Source organism: Vidua chalybeata, chromosome 1 (genome assembly GCF_026979565.1).
Source record: "Vidua chalybeata isolate OUT-0048 chromosome 1, bVidCha1 merged haplotype, whole genome shotgun sequence".
Taxonomy (NCBI): Eukaryota; Metazoa; Chordata; class Aves; order Passeriformes; family Viduidae; genus Vidua; species Vidua chalybeata.
Window position 1 is genome coordinate 112,998,853 of NC_071530.1, and position 6,000 is coordinate 113,004,852.

Genomic DNA, 6,000 nt, shown 5'->3' on the forward strand with positions numbered 1-6,000 from the left:
CCGCCTTCCCCCTCCGCCGGCCGGGAAGCGCTGCGGGCAAGCCCGTGTCCCCGGCCCTCTGGTCTGCCGTGGGCCACCGAGGATAGAGAGCAGCACCGTGTTGTCGTGCGGAAGGGCCGAGCGGCGGCAGCACCGCGGGTGGGCAGCGGGGGTCGCGCAGCCGCGCCGGAGGCCCGGATTTAGAAACATGCGCAAGGTGCCCCCGGTGCCCGTCCGACAGAGCTCCGCTTTCCCCGGGCCTCCGCGCTTCGTGGCGTTCTCGTCTTTCTCAGGGGCCGCGGCGGCTGTGCAGGACCCTTCCGTAGGGCCTCTCGCAAGGGGGACCAGAAGGTTCCCCCCACGCCCCGACAGAAGGGCACTCGGGCTTTGTTGTCGAAGCTCCGAAAGATAGTTTGAAAAATTACAGGAAGCAAGAGAGATCATAGGAAAAGCTCAGAGAAATCATTAAAAATGTCAGAAAACGTCTAAAGAGGGGCTGTAGAGATGGTAGAAAGGTCTAGAGGGGATGATGCATGAAAAACAGCTGTGGTCACTTAGCTTGTTCTGCCTGGAGAAGAGACCGGGTGAAACCCCACAGCAGGCGGCAGCTTCCGTGGGAAGTGGAGCGGGGGGACTTGATTTCTTTCTTGGTGACCAGCAAAGGGCCTGCGGGAACGGCATGAGGATGTTGTGGTGGTTTTGGTTGGATATTAGATTCTTCACTGTGAGGGTTGTTGAGAACTGGCACAGGCTCTCCAGGGAAGTGGTTAGGACACGAAGTCTGACATAAGTGTTTGGACAACACTTTTGGTGCAATTCTTGGTGTGGTCCTTTGCAGGGTCAGGAGTTTGACTTTGGTAATCCTTCTGTACCGCTTTCAGCTCAGGATATTCTATGAATTTGGGAAAGGAAGAAGTACTGTGGAAGGAACAAGACTTAAATAAGTGGAAAGTCAGGGAAGCCTGGGGCCCCAGTGCATTCTTGAAGCCCAAGGTGATGAAGAGTGTTGGGTCATTCTGAGCCCTGGTCCTCAAGTAATGTTTCTGAGGCATTGTCTCATGTTTGATTTGGTAAGGAAGAATGATGTGGGATTTGGAGAGTAAGTGGAGAAGGCAGGCTTGGCTGGTGTTTGGGAAAATTAAGTTACACAGGTGTCAGGACTTGTAGCAACTTGGCTAATCTGTTTTTGTTGTGGAAAAGAATGAGAAACGCCTGAGGTCAGTATCAGAAAAGGGATGACATTCACAATCCAGGAACAGTAAGTTCATATTCACCAAACAATCAGGCAAAAGGTGTAGTATTTAAGGGTTTCAGGCTAATGGATATGAAAAAGTGAAGATGTTGAGTGGGTGTTATAATAAAATTAATCTAGATAACTTGTAGACATTTACAATGATAATTTAATCTGGAGTGTTGTAAACACTGAGTGCTTTGTAAAATGCAGCTGAAAGGCATAAAGATTTGAGCTTCAGCCAAAGTTTGAGTAGTGGTGGAACAGGCTTTCTAACTAAAAGTCCTGAGAATTGGAGGACAGAAAAGTGTAGCTGGTAGGAGGCCAGAAGTATTACTCTGTTTGGAGGTAGGATTAGTTAATACCTGGAGCACACAATGGTTGTAGATGACGACTGAGGTGAAGATAATTGGTAATATAAGGGGGAGAGTTTCTGCTAGGCTGGGACTCAGAAAGAAATAAGTCTCCTGTAAGTTGGACTGAGTGATTCAAATAGTGCTACAAATTGCCGCCCTATTAGTGATGTAACTAATGGCTCCTTGAATGAGAGAAATAAAAGAGAGAATAAACACATAAATTCAATTTTTACATTGACATATGCCTTGCATCATTGCATCAGTAAATTAATAATTTTTACTGGCTTTGAGTATTGTAAGTTTGTTTCTATTAAGAAATTTTAGTTAGATGTAATAAGTGTGTATAGTTCCCTGCGTATTGTATGTGTGAAGGTTTCCTGATTTTGATTCTTTCTCTTTCCATCACATCCCAGATATTCTTGTGCCTGAGCAGCATTACCTGGCAGACAAGGTGCACTTGATCAGTATTCAGTCAGGACAGGAGTTATGGCCATGTTTTGCTCATTCAATTTTAAGAGAAATTTTCAGATAGCTTTTTTTCCTCTGTTAATTACCATGCTTGAACTGATACTATTTTTTCCATTTGCAGTGAACATGGACATACAATTAGGAAGGCCATTCTGCCATCTTCTTTCAGAGCTGAAAAGAAGATGCAGCATTCAGGTCTAGCAGAAAATTCTACTCAAGCATGTATAGTTCTCCAAATCTGTTCTAACTCCTGTCCATCCATTGTCAAAAAAGAAGTAAGGTGTGTATTTTCTGATGCAGTATGTACACCTGCATCTTGGTGTGAAAGATACTTATTGTCACATTATTTTAAATTTGAGATATGCATCATTTGGGCAACCTTTGTTTTCATTTGAATCTAAATTGTAGTCTCAAAAAAGCTAAAGTATTATGTGACAGGCCCAACAAAGTTCTGTATAAGCTTGCTGAGCTCAAAACCCACATTTCCCAGTTCTTAACTGAATGAAATTGAAATAACAAAACCCACTTCTTAACTGAAGCACAGTGATCGTCCTTTCACCCTCATAAAACAATGGGCTAGGCTAAAGTTTCCCCCATCTTCATTACTCTGTGCAACTTTGGGATCTGCAGATTTAAGTATAATTTACTTTTTCAGTATTTTGTCCTGCTGCTTTGTTATTTTTTCATGATCATTCAGATGAAGTCTGGACTATGTGGAAGACTCCAGTGAATCTTTATTCTGTTCTTCTGGTGAAGATTATAGCATTCAGATATCTAATAGACAAGTACTCAAGACTGCCATTTTTTAGATAAATTGGAAATTTGCTACCAGGGGTCTTTAAGTATTTAGACTTAACTGTTACTATAATGAACAGAAAATTGGATACACACAGCAGTTTATAATGAAAACTGTTTCAAATAAAGATCACATCACAAATACTGAGTAGGTGTATTGTTAGGCATGTTTAATTTCTTATTTATGTAGGAAAAAAGTGTCCTTTAAACATATTGGCCTTCCTAACAATGGCAATAGCTTAAAAGTAGACTGGTGCAAATTACATTCCTTCAATACAATCCTGTTGGCATAAAGCTAACAAATAATGCATCATTTGCACTGCTTATATTTTTTGCACATCTCTAAATAATGGAAACCACTTATATATCATTGCATTTAAGGTACTTTGATTTGAATCAGTTTCAACTCTATGTTCTGTTGTTGAATAAGCATTTTAAAATATTTTCAAATGCTACAGAAAACATACAAAAGAAGTATTAAAGTGTTTTTCTTTAACATTTATTTTTAGACATATATGCCATTTTCTTAATATAATAAAGCTTAAATTTGTAAGATTTTTGGTGGAGCTTAAGCTGATACTGTTTAAAATATTTTTTATGTTCTGCAATGAAATCTAATTTTAATAAAGTTGTGACAGTATAATGTTTTGTAGGATTTCTTAAGGTTTGGATTATTCCAACCAAGTAAAGAACTTCTTTACTATGTTGTTTTGCTCTGGAAATGCAATGCAAGGATAAGGATATTAGCAACTTACACTTTAGCTCTGTTTGTAATTACTTATTTCACACTGTTGTGCATACATTTGTATGTTGACACAGCTTTTTAGAAAATATTCATAACTCACTGTCATTTTGAAGCAACTGTTTTCTGATTCTGCTTTTATTTTCTCATTCATTTTGCATGTAACTATTTTTTTTTCTCTAGTTTCCACAATCTTATTAGATTTCCTTTCCCCAGACAAATATCATTCTGTACTTGTGTTTCATCTTTTAGTACCAAGCATTTTAAAATTATAGTTGATTTCCTCTATTTTATGTACTCTCTCATATTGATAACTTCCTGACACTTACCTTTCATCCACTGAGCTCTATCTTTGTCTTTTTATATTTTCTTTTGATTGACTTCTTTCTTTTCCTTTATTTTTGGTAGATTTTCTTTCCTGACAGACTTTGACTGGTTGGTTTTATAGATGTAGAGCAAAAAAGATGTGCTACAGAAGTAGCAGCTCCAGTTTTCAGAGGTTGTCCTCTGCTGTCTAGAGGAGATACCACTTCTGGCAATTGGATACAGTGAGCACATACTTCACGCTGTGTCACACATTCCGTTGGCATAGCTTGCTTCAGGAAGAGGCCCTGAAATGGAGACATGATGCAGTGGCTTCCCTGTCCTGCAGCCTTGGTCTTCCTCGTTACTATATTATCTCAGAGAGTAAAAGTACTGTGTTATTAAAAATGACACAAGTAATGCAAAGGAAAATAAATTAAATAACTTCTGGAAAGCAGTTTAATTTTTCCTGGATTTTTGGCCTACCTTTCATATTTTTAAAATGTTCTGTTCTTGCATTCTTCGCTCCCAGATGTTCGAATGTACCTTCTGCCGCTCTCATCTGTATCCCAGCAGTCATCATGCCATTTCCAAAGTTTTGTGGTAAGTAATGTTCGAGTTCCCAGGAATGGAACTGGGTCATCCCCCAGGGAGTGCCAAGCCCAAGCTGAGTCCCTTCAGGTCGCATGTACAGGATGAGCACACCCGTATCTAAGCTGTAATGGACTGGTCAGAGTGTAACCTGTAGTCCCCATGAGTGGCCAGACACCAGCCTGGCAAACCATCATCCACAGGCTGTTGATGTGGGCCTCTGGAACCAGCAGCTGTGCAGCTGCACCTCTTTGAGGTGTGGCCTGGCTCTGAAAGCAGTTTAGTCACATTTGTACAAGGTTGCTTTGACAGGTGAGACTTGAAAGATTTCATCTGTAAAACTGGTAATATCTGCATACACAGTGTATAGTGTCTCTGCATCTTTCACCTTGTTAATCTGCAGTTTGGATAAACAAACCCAGCATTACTGTGTTGGATAAAAGTGGTTGTATGCTACTCAAGTTTTAGATCAGAACAAGATCCATCCAAAGCTCCAGAGCTAGGTGATTGAAAAGAGTGCCTTTAAAAGGAGTAAATCAACCTTTACTACAGGCCTTGTCTATGTGCCAGATTCCTTCATTGAGTATTCCTACTGGTCTTTAAGACTTGTCACTTCTTCTTTGAGATCTGCACATCCTTTCTCCTCTCTAGCACCCTTCAGAGAGGCAGTTTGTTACTGTAGCTTGCTAAGGTGTTTTGAGTTTTTAGGGATAGAGATTGCTGTAAATTTTGAAATGCCCTCTTTGCAAATATGAATTGCATTAAGCAATTGTCCAATGTTTTTAATGCTGTGCATCATAATCATACTCCTCTGAATCACTCCAAATAAAATGCATTAGGATTTGTGTTACATATATTTATTTGGGATGCATGTAATCTTATCTGTGCATCCCAGCTCTCACACCCCATTTAAGTGGTCACACCTCCTATCAACTTCGTTAAAAGAAATCTCATACAACGGTAGCAAAACCGTCTTCTTTTGATGTCCCAAGTAGGCAGGAATAGCAGTGATAATCTTCAAAAGTGATATGCCTGCATACAAGTGGTTAGGAGAGTTCATGAGGCTTTTTTTCCTTGCCATGAAGTGTACTGCTAGGATGATATTATCACTCTCAGCCCCTCTGGAGCAATTTTTGGGAGAGCTTCTGGCAGTGGGCAAAGCATGGCACAGAACTAGAAGTATCTTAGTTGTCAGAACATAAGCTGAGCTCGGTTCAGATTTTAAAACATTGAAAGCACATACTAGAAAAAGAAAAATGCCAAAACAATGAAACCCATATTTTAACTTAAAGATGCAAATGAGTGAACGATGAAGAAAGAAGTTAAATGGAGTCTGTGGCCATAGACATTGGTCTTAGGGATGTGTCTCTCATGATCAGCTTTTTGGCCTTCTTCAGATTACTCTTCCAATTTCTTGTGTGAAACTTCCTGGTTTTTTTCTCTGTTAAGAACAAGCCTGAGGTTGTAGCACCAGAAGGGTTCCAGTGGCCTGTAGTAACTGCCAAGTGCTCAACCAAATGTTGCTCGTAAATACA